The 17,712-nt window shown below is 43.4% G+C and overlaps 1 protein-coding gene and 1 long non-coding RNA gene across 3 annotated transcripts in view; one reads left to right on the forward strand and one right to left on the reverse strand.

The window, feature by feature from the left end:
* The window catches only part of MAML3 (mastermind like transcriptional coactivator 3), a 417,019-nt gene that overhangs the window by 46,367 nt on the left and 352,940 nt on the right, over positions 1–17,712 (forward strand). The window lies entirely within an intron of this gene.
* LOC102899152 lies at positions 12,899–15,925 on the reverse strand. The gene is made up of 3 exons (XR_440117.5): positions 14,269–15,925; positions 13,788–13,896; positions 12,899–13,558 (listed from the first exon to the last, which is right to left on the reverse strand). It is a non-coding gene; the product is annotated as an uncharacterized LOC102899152 (long non-coding RNA).

Genomic DNA, 17,712 nt, shown 5'->3' on the forward strand with positions numbered 1-17,712 from the left:
GGCATCTGGCTGGCCCAGTAGGCAGAGCATGTGACTCTTGATCTGGAGGTGGTGAGTTTGAGCCCCATATTGGGCACAAAGTTAACTTAAAAAAAAAAATCAAAACCCCTCCCAAAAGAAAAAAGAAGTAGCTCCAACAGTTGGTGAGCACCTAGTATGTGCAAGGTAATTAAGTTTTTTAATCCTCACAGTAATTTTGAGAAGTAGATATACCATTATCGTTTTATAGATATGGACATTGACAAAACCAGGATTCGAATGTCTGAGTCCAGACTCCATGTATTTTTTTTTTCCACAACGTGGTTTCAAGAGATGTACAAGACCAACTTCACCTTCAAGGACCTCACTGGAGACCCAGGGAAGCATGTAAGAATTACAATACAGTTTGTTAAGTGCTGTAGTAGACATAGAGACAAATGCATGGAGGAGTACATAGCAGGGGGCATTTAACCCCCAAGAGGAGCTCGTGTTGGAGCTGGCGATTAAGGGATGAACAGATAATTTGAAGGTAGATGAAGAGGCAAGGGAATCCCAAGTTTAGGGAACAGTGTGAGTAAAGACACAAAAGAACGAAACCATGACACATTCTGCAATGGCAGGTGTGTGTGTGTGTGTGTGTGTGTGCGCGCGTGCGTGCGCATGCACACACGTACACACATATGCGGTGGATTGAGTTAGCTGAGGGATGGAATGGAGCAAAGGTGTACAAGGTGATTCTCTAGAGTTCAGTCAGCAAGAATAGCCCCATATATAGTATATCTTTTGTTATGTATATGATTTGGGGTTCAAAGATTGTGGTTAATGGTTGTTGCCTGTTAAGTTCTTACAAGCTGGAGGTTGTTGACTTACATGATTGTTCCCTCTGGATTTTGTTCTGTTTTGTTTAATTTGTATTTTTGTCTCTGTGCCTTCTCTTAGGGTGTTTTCTGCCCACCCTGCCACTGTCTTTTAGCATTCTTGTTGAAGGCTCTCTTCTTTACCTAAAAAAGCATTTTTCAATCCATAGTCTGTGAGACTATAAATAAAAGGAGATATTAGGCAGAACAGGTGAAGAGTCTGGTCATCCATCAGTCCCAGAAAAATGATTTAAGTAATTAAGATGAAGAAGATTTATAGTTTTTCAAAGGACTCAATGGTGATGGTTCTTCAGCTGTAAGCCCCAAGTAGCAGATTGAAAACTAGACTCACCTTTAGTCTTTGTGCTGACTGCTGACCAATATATTTTCATCATATAGTTTATATACATAATGGAGATTTTAGTGCTCTATTCAATAACATTAATAAATTCCTGCTCTTTGTTTTCTTGTTTGCATAAAGACACCACCCCTTTTAAGCCTGACTCCTTGTTTAATAGATTTCATTCTAGAAGTTAATCTCGGGATTTTGCTAAGCTTTGTTTATTTTAGATAAAAAGAAAGAGAATTGTTCTGAAACTGTGATTATGTGTCAGTGCTTTATAGATGGTCCAGGTGATTACAATACCAGTATTAAGAAAAAGGTAAACATTAAAGCCATAAAAAATGATGAAATGAGGTGTTGATGTGCATCAGTCTCCAGGCCACCCTAAACTAGTTTGTTCATGTAAACTAGTTTGTTCATCCTCCTACTTTAGTGGCGTTTGGAAATACTGATTTTTGTTTTGTTTTATTTTGGACAAAGAAGCCAGAGTCTAAGTAAGGTCCCAGTTGTACGGGAAGATTCTTCTTGACTTTCACAGCTCACTCATCTGTGGATGCACACGTGAATGCATACATACTTCTGTTGGATTGGTATGTCTAAGACTCATGCATGTAGCAATTTACCAAGTGTATTATGTAAGAAAATTTACTCTGGAGAGCTATAAATCCATTGACCAGAACTGGAGCTTATGACAGTAAGGAGCAAGTGGAAGAAAAAGACGATTTCTATTTCAGGACTGAATAGAAGAGTTAGTTGGGAATGTCTAATCAAAGAGAAAGGTTTCTGGAAACAACAGGAAATGGAAAATTAATTTGAGCCTCCTCTCCTCCAGTCTTGTTACAGGTCTCAGGAGGGCTTCTTTTTTTCTAAGAAAAGTCAGTTTTTACGAAGAAATATCCTGAAAGAAAGATGACAAGCGATCCCTTCGTTTTAGGATGCCTATCCCTGGTGGTGTAGCATAATGCGGAGTGATGGGATTATTAGTAAGGACTCTTAAAAGTGGGATTAGAAAAAAAAAAAGTGGGATTAGAAGCACTGAGGTGGAAAAAGCATGCTCGCTCATTTAAGATCTTTTTGAGTTTGGAAAACTGTAGCTCTTCATATTCAGTTATAATTTTTTTTTAATTTTTTTTTCAACGTTTATTTATTTTTGGGACAGAGAGAGACACAGCATGAACGGGGGAGGAGCAGAGAGAGAGGGAGACACAGAATCGGAAACAGGCTCCAGGCTCCGAGCCATCAGCCCAGAGCCTGATGCGGGGCTCGAACTCAGGGACCGCGAGATCGTGACCTGGCTGAAGTCGGACGCTTAGCCGACTGCGCCACCCAGGTGCCCCCAGTTATAATTTTTTTAAGGACAGAAATGTTTTCCTGTTAATTTCATTGGGTGTGTACATATTAAGATTCCAGGAGTTCAGCATCAGTGGGCCACTATCTCCATCACCGATTGTGTTGATGCGTCATGGATGTTATCGACCAGGCTTGGGAGAGGGGGCCACTTTTTCCCCCCTTCATGTTTCCCACAAGAAACTTTTCAGAGTTGTATGCTCACTTACTAATTTGTCAGTTCAGCTATTTAAACAGGCAGCTGCTATACTTTATCAATAGTAGGCTTTGTAAACAAGAAAAATGGATATGATCTAACTTGAAAATGCCCTGCAGGGAATAATCCTGTTTTGTCAGACACATGGCTGATTTGTTGGGTCTTTTCATGTTTAATTGCTATTATTCATTCCACAAGGTAGTAAGAGGTTCTGTAGGGGCACTTGACACTTACTTGCACTTAGTTTAGTCCTGAAAAGGTAGAGCAGGAGATGTAGACTTGATGAGAATTTGAAATGGAGTGTCAGGCTAAGGCCATGATAATGTAGTTTTATAGGAAACCTCTGGACCCACTGCTGGTTAAATCTAGTATCATGATTATTTGGATTACCATTTTAAAGGTTTTTTTTTTTCTCAAGTTATAAATAAAATGATTTATCCGAAGATGTGAATTAGTAGAAAAGGATTTTATTTTACACAACTTTTTTTTTTAAATGATAGGACACAAAGAAGGCATAAGGAAGTTACATGTTGGTGGTGGTGGCTTTGCAGAGAGTGGAGGATTTTGTGCAGTCATGGAGCTTCAGGACAAGGCCTTGGAACATGTTCCTGCTAAGCGGGGGATCCTGGTGGAAATATCAGAGTTATCTTTTACTCCTTACATTAGCACTCTGGATCCTCTACACTTGCTCAGAAAGTTTAGAGAGAAAGACGAAGAAGGCTTTGCGTTAATATCCAGGATGAAGGACAGTGCCACTAATAGACTATTAAAATATACATGTTAAAAATATGTATGTAATTTTAAATCCCTCTGGCTGGTTTTAAAAAAAAAGAAAGTTTTACAATGATGCCTTAATTCTCTTATTTGAGTTTCTGTATTACTAGATTTTAGTACCAAATGAGTATCTCTATTCAAGACCAGAGATTACTGACATGATGTGTGCAATAGTACTTACCGTATCTTTACTGGGAGAAAGAAGAGGAGAGAAATATTGTTGGAGTCATTTGCTGACCAGTAGGATGGGCTGACCTGTGAACCAAAATTTGGTTTCTGCTGTGCTCAAACTGAGAATGTGATTTTGAAGTTAATGTTGTAGTAGCCAACAATAGTGAGGATGAAGCAGAATTTTTACCTCTTTAGCCATGTCTTAGGGTTAGCTAGTAAGTCTTAACCATCTTGTGGAGTCCAGGAAGGCTATGGTGTGAGGACAGGTAATGGGCAACAGAGATTTTCTCTCTTTCCAAATTACACCAGTCCTGCTATGTCTCATATTTGTTATAGAATGATTCACATAGGAAAACCATTTTGATTTTTCATGTACTTAAATTTTTTAAATGTTTATTTGTTTTGGAGAGAGAGACAGACAGAGTGCTAGCAGGGGAGGGGCAGAGAGAAAGGGAGACAAGAACTCCAAGTAGGCTCAAACTCACAGACTGTGAGATCATGACCCGAGCCAAAGTTGGATGCTTAACCGACTGGGCCACCCAGGCGCCCCTTCATATATTTTTAAAATAATACTGCAGCATGTCTTAATGCTTTGTATAAAGTTGTACCTACAATATGCTGGTTTAATTTTGTATGAAATCAGAATTTCAGATGAAAGCCTAATGTGCAAGGAACCTCAGCTCTCCCTCAGAACCAAAACAAACACATACATAAACAGCAACAATAAAAGAGTTCCAATTAAGATTTTCAGAACACAAATACCTATTTAAATGCACCTAACAATTCTCTGCTAGCAGCCACTTTAAATTATTGTTCTTTTTAAAAGGAAAATCCAATATAGTTGAAAGCTTGTGCTTTATAAATATAAGATGCTTCCTTGCATTATCTGAAAGAAAGAGAAAAGCATGTATTGCTTTTTTGGACTTAACATGTTTTAGCTAATCAGTAAATCTTTATTAATTGCATTTATGAACCATATAGCACTGCAAAAGGGTCCTTGACATTTTTTGGTTACAAAAATGTGATGAGAAATTAAATTGTATATTATTTTGTAATTTTGCAAAAAGCAGGTCACTGGGTTGTTCCCTGCCAATGGCTTCTAGTAGAGCAAGCACTGCTTCCCAAGACCTTCCTCCCCATTTGAAAGGATGGGGGAGCTTCCTGCTGTTACCACAAAGCCAGCATCATGGGGGTGGGGAGAGGACTCTTGGCCATGGAAGAATAAGTTTGGGTGTGAGCTACATTTCCTGCCTTTCTGAGAGTCCACTTTCCTGGATTTTACATTTGCCTTTCTGCATTTCAGCTTCCCTTTTCTCCTTTATGTCCACACTCAGGCCTTTGTTCTCTTAACTTTGTGCAGTGGGTAATTACACAGGGCTGTTTTCCGTGGACACAGAATGGGGTGTGGTGGGATGGGGCAGCCCCACACACAGCAATTGGGTGGGTTATAAGAAGTGGCAGGGAGCCAGGATGTACACCCCAGCCCCACCACTGACTAGCTCCGTGATCTGGGGAGGTATCATGGGCTGAATCATATCCTCCCAAATTCATAGGTGGAAGCCCTAACTCCCAGTGTGACTATTTGGAGATAGCACCTTTAGGGAGATAATTAAGGTTAAAAGAGGTCAAAGGGTCAGGGCCTAACCCAGTAAGACTGGTGTCCTTATAAGAAGACGAAGAGACACCAGGAATGCCTGCACGCAGATAAATGGCAATATGAGGACACAGTGAGAAAGTGGCCGTCTGCAAGCATAGGATAGAATCCCAAGCAGGATTTCCCTTTGGGGAAACCAGACCTGCTGGCACCTTGATCTTTGACTTCCATCCTCCAGAACTGTGAGAGATAAATTCGTGTTGTTTACACCATCTAGTTTGTGGTGTTTTGTTATGGCAATGAAGGCAAATGAATATAGGAAAGTTACAAAATCTCTCTGGGTTTCAATTTCCCCATCTAAATTTAAGGTACAGTCAGAAGTCTTTGCTGCCTTATAGGGTTGTCGTCGTGTGAGAAATGACATAATGCAATCAGCATGGTGCCTCAGTAGATGCCATCTCATATACTGAAGAATTGATACCTACAAGAGTAGGCTAGAGTTTATTGTCTAATAGTCCAGGCTTTTTGCTGAGTACTGAGCATGATAACAAGACAATACAAACCGTTATGCATGTAAGTTTTGAGCTTCCCACCACATTTTGCTTGGTTGACATTTTGTAGAAGACCCAGACTTATGGCATAGGTGATTTTTTCTAGTTCCAAAACATGTTATATCTATCTCCTTCAAAAGTTAGTTGAATTCACCATACATTTTAGTGTTGTTTTATTTGCTATATCTTAAAGACAATAAAAGGGCAATCTTGTGGCACCTGGATGGCTCAGTTGGTTAAGCGGCCAGCTTCTGCTCAGGTCATGATCTTGCGGTTCATGAGTTCAAGCCCTGCGTCAGGTTCTGTGATGGCAGCTCAGAGCCTGGACCCTGATTGAGATGCTGTGTCTCCCTCTCTCTGCCCCTCCCTAGGTTGCATTCTGTCTCTGCCTCTCTCCCTCTCTCAAAAATAAATAAACGTTAAAAAAAAAAGGGAAATCTGATAAATTTCCAACAAATGCTCAGCTGGTCCAGCACAAGGAATTGCATGTAATAATTCAGGCCATTTAATATACTAGAATCACATATATATGCAAAATAATGATAGTACCGTAAGTTTCCCTAGTATTGTTTGTCCAAAGAACTGAAGATAGTTTCAATCTAAAACCTCATTTACTTCTAACTTATCCTGATCTACGAGGTATCAGATGTGATTCTCCTCATTTGATAGCTAGACAGATGAAGGGACGAAGATTTCCTTTTCACCTGCACAAGACGTGTGCATGGTGAAAGACTGGAATGGAGTCTCCTGGATTCCTGTGCAGTTTTATCACCTTGTTCTTGAATTTATCTATTAAGTACCTATGTCATCTTTTACTTTCTCAACAAAAAGAATAGAATTTAGGTTCTGTGCCTCCAGGTCTTCTAATACAGTGCTCCTTACTAAGCCGGCATTCAGTAAATCAAATAAACAAATAGTATTGAGCACCTGCTATGAGCCACATATTGTGGGAAAAAGGTACAGCATGAGACATGGGAGCTGCCCTCACATTGCTGATCATCTAGGTGAGATGAAAGATCTACCTACCAGGCTCCAGGACAGTTGGGGTTGTAATACACATGTGTAACGTATAACACACATTTCTTTAAGGTAAGTTCAGTTTCCCCTAACCTGTTACAAAAAAGAGAAACTTTCCTTTGGAGGAAAATTATTCTATTAAGTAGGCTAGGATGCTGAGCCCAAAGTGCTTAAGATGGTGATCTAGTTACCAATAGCTGCTGGCAAACCACACCAAAACTTGGTGGCTTAAAACAACCACCATTTAATTATCTCTGTGATTTTGTTGACCATGAATTTGAACAGAGCTCAGTTAGGTGATTCTTCTATTCCATAGCATTAACTATGCTTACTCAGTGGTATGTAGTCAACAGTTGATCTGGTCTGGAAGGTCCAATATGGCTTTACTCACCTGCCCAGCACCTTGGCAAGGATGCTTGGAAGGCTGATCTCCTCTGGGTCCCTCTGCCTTTCCATGTAGACTCAGGGCCTGTCCATGAGATTTCTCCACTAAGGTAATCAGATTTCTTACAGGGAGGCTCAGGTTTCCAAGAGACCCTGGCCAAAGCTGTTATTCATATTAACAGCTAGGCTTGGAAATGGCATAATGTCACTATGTTTGTCAAAAATGGCTACAGGCAGCTCATGTTCAAGGGGAGAGAAATAGACTTACCTGTCAGTGGAAGAAGGATCAAAGTATTTGTGGCCGTCTTTAATCCAGCACAGATGGCATACACCTCTGTGAGTTGCTGGGGGTTTTCTACAAGTTGTTTTTTAAATACACCCAATACTTCATTTCCAGTGCATCAGAATTTGAAGTACCTTGAGAGTATCTTGCTCCATTTTTGCCTTTTGGTGTTGTCTTCCTCATGTAGGGAATGATAAAACTTGAAAATAAAACAAGTGGATAAAATTTGCCCTCTATCATGGAGGAACTAACAATCCAGTGGAGAAGGACCGTCATGGATATAGATTACTGTAGAACACAAGGTTTAAGTAATAAAATTGAGCAAGGTATCACTGAAGTATGAATGGGACACTGAGTCAGCCAGGGAAGTCAGGGAGGGTTTTAAAGGGGACGTGGTATTTGAGCTGAGCCTTGAGGAGGATGCTGGTCTCTACAGATGGGAGGGGGTGGAGTGGGGATGGAATCCTGGAGGAGTCAAGGCACCAGAGCAGATGGTGTGCTATGCAAACAATGCTGGGAGTCTGCAACATGGGGGCTGTGGTTGTTCAGGGGGCAGAGGTGGGGTGGTCATGGGAGGCACGGCTGAACAGATGGGTTGGGGACGTGTGGACTTTGCTCTGAATGCAGATTTGTTCTGAATGTAATTGCCAGAGGAGGAATTGTGGCAGAGGAGTGCCATGATTAAATTTCTGATTTTGACTGCTGTTTGTAATAGCAGGTTCGGATGGATACTGGGAATTGTAGACGATAGGCCAAGAAACCAGTTAGATGGCCATTGTTGAGGAGAGCAGTCACTGGGCAACAGAATGGAAGGAAGAGAAAGGTGCTGAATGATGTGTTGGGGGAAGGGATGGTGGAACAAGTTTTTCTAAATGCCTAACCTGAGTCCAAAAACCCAGCTTTTATCCTTTACATAATTTATTCTCTCCAAAATCCACTTTTCAGATGAGGTCACTGAGGCTTAGAGACATTTAAGAACCTCCTTGACACTGGATAGCTAGGAGTGAGTAGGATTTAAGATTCAAAGCCAAGTGTGTTTGGCTACAAGGCATGTATGACTTCCCACAAAAACTTCATTGCCTCACTCGTTGCAAATAACTAAAAATTTCTTACTTGTGAGACTAGGTGGATGGTTGTGCCAGTAACAAAAATAGAGAACACGGAATTTTGTTTCGGCTTTTTAAAATGTTTGCCCCTGAATTATATATATGTATATAAGTATGTGTGTATATATCAATAACATTCCTCCGACTTGAAACTAGTTTTCAAACCGAGTTTTCAGCTAGTTTATCAATTCTATCTACTTAAATGTTAGAGATAAGAAAGTAAAATACACGATTCATGTCAATTTACCTGACATTGCCTCTATTTTTTGTGCATAAAAAATTCTTGACTTAATAACCAGTTTTATGGCACATTAGAATCTTGTAAACAAAGAATCTATTGTGCCACATATGAAACAGACCAAGACATCAGGGAGGGTTGGGAAGGAAAAGTAAAAATGAGTCAGAGAGTAACAGAAACAATGTAGCAGTTCATTTGGGAACTTCCTCTGTGTAGAGCTGCATTCCCGACCTAAGTCCCCAAACAAAATTAAGTCTCCATTTTCACTTTAAGAGCAAAAAGCAAGAGGGACAACAATCTGTGTCTCTTGGATTCCACTTCTGTCCAAACCATGAAGGCCAGGCTGTGAGTTGCTTCAGCCCGCTCCTTTGGTTTCCCAGGTGAACAGCCAGAGTGAACCAGTAGCCACATTGCCTTTGTGTTCAGGAGCTCAGGGTCATGGCTGTGGGCTAATTCTCACTTGAAAAAACACAATTCTTGATGCAGATCCCGATGAGGTTTGAAAATCATGGCATTTGGAAGATTGGTTCTGCACCCACTGTGTTTCTCACAGTAAAAATCTCACAGGTTTTCAGAGCCCTTGACATGTCAAGGATGAGAAGAGGGATGGGGCTTCTCTTTTCTGTTGCTGAGCGTCCGTGGCTAGAACAGAGCCTGCATGTAGTAGATGTTCAGTAAATATTTACTGAATGAGTGATTGCTTCAGCACCACATTGCCAGGTTCTGCTAGGTGCTTTCCATCCAATGTCTCATCTAATCTTCCCCAAACAATGAGACTTAGCCCTCCGTTAAACAGATGAAGAAATCAGTGCCTAGAGAAGTTAAGTAACTTGCCCAAGGACAGGCACCTTGCTTGCAATAGCATTGGACTTCAAACCTTAAACCTTTGCCCTTTTGAGTAGACTGCAATTATATTCTTCATCAGATAAGTCAACACCCTTCACACATGCAAAATAGAATCTGTCCCAATTTGAAAATGTGAGAACTCTAAGAACTCTCGGGACCAAAACCATAATAGATACTCAGTAAATGTGGAATAAATGAGTAACTAGTGTTTATGTCTCTGTAGTCTCCTGCTTTGTTAACTATCGTGGAAAAAATAGGAAAGACTTGAAGATTTTCAAGACAAGTTCCTTAATCGAGGTGGGTTCACAAAATGCCAGCCCAGTCAGAAACGGACACTTCATGCTCCTCCTCCGATGCCAGCTTGGAAACATTTGGTAGAAACACGATACTGGGAATATGGTAGGAATTTCTCCCATCTTGCTCAAAGCGTTCACTTCCTTCTTGTCACCAGGAAGGGCAGAAACAAGGAGCTAGGAGATGCAGTTGTGAAATTTCTGGTTTTTCAGGAATGGTCAGATAAGTGGCCAACCTTTAGCTTCTTTCCGATCATTCTTTCTACTTAACTCTTTCATATTGTTCATAGGCTTAGCCCGGTTCTTTTTTCTGTCCACCCTCCACCCTTTCTTTCCTTTTGGTACGTTCCTTCTGGCAATATCCTATTTCTAAAAGAGTTTCTCCTTAAATATTTTCTTTAAAATTTTTTTTAACGTTTATTTATTTATTTTGAGAAAGCGGAGCATGAGCAGGGGAGAGGGACAGAGAGAAAGCAAGAGAGATAGAATCCCAAGCAGGATCCATGCTCAGTGTGGAGCCTGATGTGGGTGCTCACCAGGAGATCATGATCTAAGCTGAAATCAAGAGTCAGTGGCTTAACTGACTGAGCCACCCGGGTACCCCTCTCCTTTAATATTTTCTAATCCAATAGCCTTTTCTTTGAATCCCATTTCTGACTGCTTTTTTTTTAATTGTGAAAAACCACCAGGTATCTGTCATCCTCCCCTTCTCTGGATTAACCTGGGTTGTATCTGCTGAACCATTCAGGAAATGATGACCTGGCATGAAGTAAACAGAACCTGGTTGTCTTGGCCTTTTCTGTCATCTAAGCTGCTCCTGTGTATTTGAGCGTCTAAGAAAAGATGGCGAAAGGCAGTGGGAGAGAGGAAAGGAAAGAGAGGCAGAGAGAGGGTGGTCAAGACCGAAAGAAAATTGTTTTGGAATTGGAAGTTGCCTTGAAATAGACTCATCTCTTGTGCCCTTGACCTGAAATAGTCCATTAGTGTTTTGCATGGATGGGGAGGTGTAGGACATGCTATATTTGGTAGTTTTTTGGCAGAAGGGTTTCCTGTTTCACTGTGTTTTAAAATAAAGCTGCATATACAAATGAATTCTCTAGGGTGTTGAGTCGTTTTAGGTTGTATACTCTTGGTAGGCAAGGCCTGTGACGTGCTTACTTAACGGGTCTATGCTGGATGGACTTAAGTAATGGCTCACTTGTTAGGTATCTCAGCAGTAAAATTTCCAGATGACACACAATCTACCCCAGCAGGTGCCAAAACTTAACAAAAAACAAAACAAAACCCCAAACACTTTTTTAAAACATTTTAAAAATGTTTATTTATTTTTGAGAGAGAGAGAGAGACTGAGTGTGAGCAGGGGAGGGGCACAGAGAGAGGGAGGCACAGAATCTGAAGCAGCCTCCAGACTCTGAGCTGTCAGCACAGAGCCCGATGGGGGGCTTGAACTCATGGACAGTGAGACCATGACCTTAGCCAAAGTCGGACGCTTAACTGAGTGAGCCACCCAGGTGCCGCTAAACACCCAAACGCTTTGAGAGAAATCCTTCTTAAAATATTCCCCACTTCCTTTTGCCTGCAAGTAGAGACTATTGGACAGAATTCAGCTCCCTTTTGCTCTCTCAGTCATCAGTATGAGGGTAAATATTGTACCTCTCATGTGTGATGTGTCATTAGGGTCTATTAACATGTGTGGAACTCATTGTCCTTAAACATGAACTGTCCCCAGACTGCCAGACTGCTGTGTACTTTGTTTCTTTTGAAGTTTGTCTCTCCTTTTGCACCTGGTGAGTCTCGTGCCACCACCACCGTGTTGGTCCCTGGGAGCCTCTTTCCACCTCACCCGCCTCACATTTTACATCTGACTTGCTGTGACTGAGGACGGAGATGGCACAGATGATCGGAGGTGGAGTTAAAGGAAGAACAAATAGGTTCTGAGTGCAGACCAGATGACCCCTAAAAAGTGATCTCTTTAAGCTCTCGCGTGTGCACTTGCTGATCTTTCGGCTTTTCAGAAGTGTGTCTGACTGAGGTTCCGGGCTGTATTCCGGTTAGTTAAGGTTTCGGGACAAGTGAGCTGTCATTCTGTGAGTCATCGTGTACCGTTTTAAGCAACTACACAGCCTCAGAGAATAAAAGGACGTCTAATCATCTCCAGTTTCCTGTCACGGTTGACGTCACTCTCATCGTCATCATCGTCAACTCCATCACATTAAGTACCCAAAGTACATAAGTTGCCAGACAAAATCTGTTACGTAGACACAATCCTTTGGTGTCTAGGCGTCTGTCTACTTTAAATAGATAACACCAAAACGGATCTAATTCAGACTAAAGTGTTGATTGCGCTGTGGTGATGGACGGTATTAGCCGGTAGTCCTGCAGTGCCAATGCAGAATCCCAGCTGCTGAGGCCTACGGGGTGTGACAGGCACCACTTTGTGTGCGATGGGTACTGAGACCACAAGCAGAAATACTGCACAGTCCCCCCAGGTTGGCTTTGAGGGACTGGATGCAGTGATAGAAATGTGCGTGAGCATTATAGGAGCCCTGAGCAATGGCACGTAGCCTGGCTGGAGGAGGGGAAGCAAAGGAAGAAGATGCCTGGGCAATGCCATAGTTATTAGCTGGGCGAAGGGGTGAGAGGGGCCTGAGCAAGAGCACAGAGGCGGGAGGCATCCTCATGAGGCAGGTGCCGAGAGCAGGTCCACACTGCAGGCAGTGACTGTGGTGACAGGGGACGGGAACACCGGTTCCTGAAGGTCATGCTGGGGGGCTTGGGGGGCGGGCCAGGGGGAGTCACTGGACAGTGGAGTTAGATGTATGTATTAGGCCCCTCCTGGCAGAGGGGGAAGGTGGTTAATGAAGAGGACAGGTTTAGGCTTAACCTAGGACCGTGGCCGTATCTCTGGATTCTGGAAGCTGGATTTGAGAAATGTTTATTAAGTAAAACTCAGAAAGCTTGCAGTTGGGTGTAGGAGATGAGAGGAGGCAGTCAAGCATGACCTCCCAGCCCCAAGTGCAGCTGGTGTCATACACGGAAGGGTCACACTGGAGAGGCAGCTAATGGATTCAGCTTTCGATACGTGGGTTTGGCCTGTCTGCAGAGATGCCCAGGGAAGAACTGGGGCTCCAGGCTGAGTTCTGAGTATGATCTTGGAGGATCTGGGGCTGGTGGTTCCACTGATTCCCTCTGTGGAAGTTGGGGAGAGTGACTGACATGGCTGGGAACAGACAAGGTGGAAACAAATGTTCTTCACTGAGTCAGAACAGACTCTGACCACAGAGAGTGAAGAAAGGTAGGTTGCACAGCAACTACCAGGGACTTTGTGACATTGTTTGAGGAAGGTGGGGCTCCCCCCCCCCCCCCCCCCCGGCCCCTGGAGGTAGCTCCTCGGACAGCTGGTGGCAGCAGCAGGGCTGTGGTGAGGCAGCTCCTCTCTGGATGTGGGCTCAGATCCGCCCTGCTGATTGGCCTGGGTTTTGTTCTTGGCCATCTGTGGCAGGCTTCCAAACCTCCACTGGGCTGCCGCTCACAGTTCCCAGAGAAGAGGAACTTGTTTCTCCAGAAAGTGACTTTTGGCTTTGAGACAAAAGAAAAAGAACAGTTTATTGCACACCCCATGACTGAGAGAGAAGCTATTGATCAGATGAGAAATCGAGAGGGAGAGACAGAGACAGAGGACAGAGACACAAAGAGACAGAGAGAGAGGAAAGAGGGAGGAAGGGAGGGGGAAGACGTTCAAATAGTTTGTTCAGCTCGAAACAGCATTCTAAAGAAATACAAAGAGCCAAAAAGAAGAAAAAGTTACTTTTGTGTAGGTCCTTAATTAGGAAGTTCACACTCTGGCCACTGGCTATCTTAGGAACTCTGCATCTTTTGAAGTGCCCTCTTGCATCAGAGACGGGTCAGGGTGATGACTGAAAGGAGCAAGAAGGGAGCAAATTGATTCCAAGTTTAAGGTTTTCTTAATTAGAAGGCCCCAGAGAAGAAGAGTGAGGATCATCCAAGTCTCCCTGTGTGTGGCTGGCCATGGTCAGCACTGGTGGCCCCTGGTTAGTTTTATTCGACTTGTGAGTTTTCTTAGTTATGCACTGAACAGTCTCCCTTCTCCGGTATTTAGTGAGCAGCATGTAGCCTGAGGATGGCAATTAACTATAGCTAAGCCAACTCTTTGCACAGCCCAAGATGAGGTATACAATACCTCACCACCCCTTTCAGACCTTCTCTGTGCACACAGTGGGAGGACAGGGCCATTTGCAGAGAGCCCCCCCCCCCCAATTCCTCCTTACCTGGATGAAATCCTGGTGAACAGGGACCTTGACTGCAAATAGAGCTGACAGCACACGTTAACGTCATCGGGCCTGGTGAAGCTCATTGGCAGAGAAGTTAAGAGTCTTATTTTAGACCCAGAGACTGGAGTGTGTGGATCCAGCTAGAACAGGTCTCTTCTGGCATGGCCTCAACTGCCAGCCCTCCTCCCCGGTGGTTGCTGGGGCTTCAGAGGATGGAATGTCAGGGGGAGCTTGCTGCTAACTGCAGGGTGAGCAGGACAATCTCACTGCTATTCAGCTGGGAAAACGAAGATGCTGACAACCCAGAGATCGCTTACCACCCAGCTAGCTGATATTCTGCCCTGCGTGTTGGTGCACTCTGCCTTCCCCCTGACAGTCAACTGTGGTGCATTGAGGAGGTTGGTTGTAAAAGGCTCGGTCTGTTCCTCAGCCTCTCACCCTTTCCCCCTTTCTTCCCATAATCAGGGTTGAAAATGTGTATATCCCTAAAGTAGACCAAGTGTATTCCAAAGGATGTCTCAGGCTAGCTTAATACATTCTGGCTCAGATGCTTCCTCTGCAAACAGGAGAGGTTTAAACCTCCGGGATAAACGCCTTAATGCAGTGATCAGTGGTATAGATTTGATCCAGGAAGTCCAAGTAAATAAAATATTTGAAAAGATGAGGCCTTTTGTGTTTAGGACTCACTGAGCAACCAGAAACAACATCTTTTCAAAAAGCAAAAATTGGGACACATGACCTGGCAAAGGTTTTGTTTTGTTTCTGATTTAATTATTAAAAAATTCCCATCAGAATTATGCCTTTAAGGAAACTTTAAAAAAATAATAAATTTTTAAAATTTTTAAAAATAAAATTTGTGACTACACATTTATTACAAACCTATATCATTTGACGATAGGATATAAATATAATTTTTAGATATTTCAACTCAGGATCGCCTAAGAAAATCCACGTGTCCCCTACACTTTAGGGCCGAGTTGTAGATGGGTAAACCCCCTGTGTGGAAATCTAAGTGCATAAAAGAGCAGTGATTTAAGGATCTGCTGTGTTTGCATTTGGAGACAGTGCCTGCCTTGATTTCACAATAATATATTGCAGTAACCCCTGCTACTTCCCCTACTTGTCTCTTGTCTGCTGTCAGGCTCAGCAGCTAAACTTTCTATTGCGTTCACATTGCCGTGACTATTATTGACTTCGGGCTTTCAAGAGTCAGCCATTCCTCTTTTCGGGTGCCTCAGTGTAGACCCAGGCTCAGAACAAACCTGGAGTGTGGTGGGGTCCCTGGGGCCCCTCTGCAGCCGTGCTGAGAGCGCGCTCCCCAGAACACTTTTGCAGCTTCCCCAGAGCAGCCAGCGGTGAGGCGTGGGCTTCCGCAGCCACCGGGAGCCAGTCGCCTCGGGTCCCAGGGTTTCCTGTTCCGCCGTCGACTGGGCCGGCCCCTGACGGCACGTATTGAAACGCAAATGACAGCCGTAATTGGCTGAGAGATAAACCCCAACGAGCGAGTGAGCAGTGCGGCGGGGAGTTAAGTGGCTAAGTGACAATTACTGCTCTGCAGCCTCCGGGATCACGAGCACTGGGCCGTTTGTTCTTGGTTTTAAAGGAGCAATAACACATTAATTGGAGGAGGGCTTCTAGGTTAACTTGCCTCACCCGGTTTCCCATCTGATTCTGCTTTGAGGAGTGGGAGTAGGTGGCCTGGAGGAGTGCTTTGTTGACTGCCTCCCCCCCAGCCCCAACCCCAACCCCAACCCCTTCCCACTTCCTGCAGGTGGATTAGAATTTTGGGAATGGATGTCTTTCATTCTGATAAACTGAAGGGTGATTTCGTTTGAAGATTTCCTAAAAGCTCCCTTGCAGGAGGGAGGGACCTGTTAGTTCTCAGTGTTGTTTCTGGTGCCGGGAAAAGCGGCACCTTAAACTCAGTCTAAGTTGCCAGCTTACCCTCCAGGAAGTCCATTAACCCAATGATTTTATTGTTTTTAAGTTTTATTGCAAAAATTAGCCGGATACGGCAGTGAGCCACAGAGATATGGTCCCTGCCCATTTTGGAGCTTACAGCCTGGTTTGAAGAGAAAGATAGGAAATAGATGAAACTACGGGCTGCTGTTTCACTTAAAGAGAAGCTTGGGGTCCTGTGGAAACGTGGGGGCAGTGGGAGAAAGGGCAAGTTGCAACATAGAGTTGGCTGGGTCAGGCCTGCCTTGCTTTCTTTGAGAGGCCATTTGAACCCTGTTCTGGTCATAAACAAACCATTGAGATGATTAGTTTGGACTTGAGATACACAGACTAAACAAACCCAGGAACCTAGTTGAGAGCCCTTTCTCAGTGTAGTCTGCCTTTCTACTATATTCAGAGTTCTCAGGGTCTAAATACCTTTCAAATACCATCTAATGGGCTCATTGTTTTTGTTTGGTTGGTTTCCTTCAGCCCAGGCAGCTTGGTCACTTTTTACTAACCATCCCCTCTGGTTCAAAGGGTTGTAACAGAACCCTTGCCTTGGCCAGATATCTGGTCATTTCAAAGAACAGGCCTTTATCTGCTTTGGGACATGTTTCTGCCCAGTGGCCCAAACCTATGTAAAGCAGCGAAGTGATGAAAAAGAAGAGGTAGACCCTTGGTAGTGGCAGGCGGGAGAAGGTCAGCCCTTCTCTTGCCTGGTATTGGAAGGCTTTAGGAAATGCTCACCTCTCAGCTAAGGCCAGCTTTGCTGTAGGCTCTAAGGGTGTAACAGGAAGATGCCGCTGTACCTGACTGTGAAATGTCATCTATGTCATCTGTGAAGGGCTTTTTGCTAGGCCCACTTCATGAACTCACCAGGCAGAGGGGGAGATGCTGGCTTATCTTTTAGAAAGGCCTTTCTGTCCAGCTTCCAAAGAAAGCCTAGTTAAGAATTTGTGGAGGGGCGCCTAGATGGCTCAGTCAGTTTCGCATCCAACTTCCGTTCAGGTCATGACCTCATGCTTCGTGAGTTCGCGTCCCACATCAGGCTCTCTGCTGTCAGCACAGAGCCTGCTTCTGATCCTCTGTCCCCAGTCTCTCTCTGCCCCTCCCCCACTCCTGCTTGCTCTCTCATGTTCTCGCTCTCAAAAATAAACATTAAAAAAAGAAAAGAATTTGTGGAATCACTAGTAGTAGCTATAGACTCTCCAAAAGATGAATAAATTATTCCTTTAAATAAATCTTTACTACACAGGATTACTATGGCACTTAGTAAGGCTGTATGTGAGGACTTAGAACAGTACCTGGAACATAGTAATTGCTAATTAAATGTCCATTGTTGTTGTTATTGCTGTGTTGTTATTATTCACGTTCTGTACCTCATGTCTTTAGTATGAATCACAAGAGTGATAACAACATTCTAACATTCCGTGAACACCATGCAGGGCCTTGGCAGCCCGAGAAACATTCTCATTTGGGTTCATTTTACTTTTTCACTGT

This window comes from Felis catus, chromosome B1 (assembly GCF_018350175.1).
Source record: "Felis catus isolate Fca126 chromosome B1, F.catus_Fca126_mat1.0, whole genome shotgun sequence".
Taxonomy (NCBI): Eukaryota; Metazoa; Chordata; class Mammalia; order Carnivora; family Felidae; genus Felis; species Felis catus.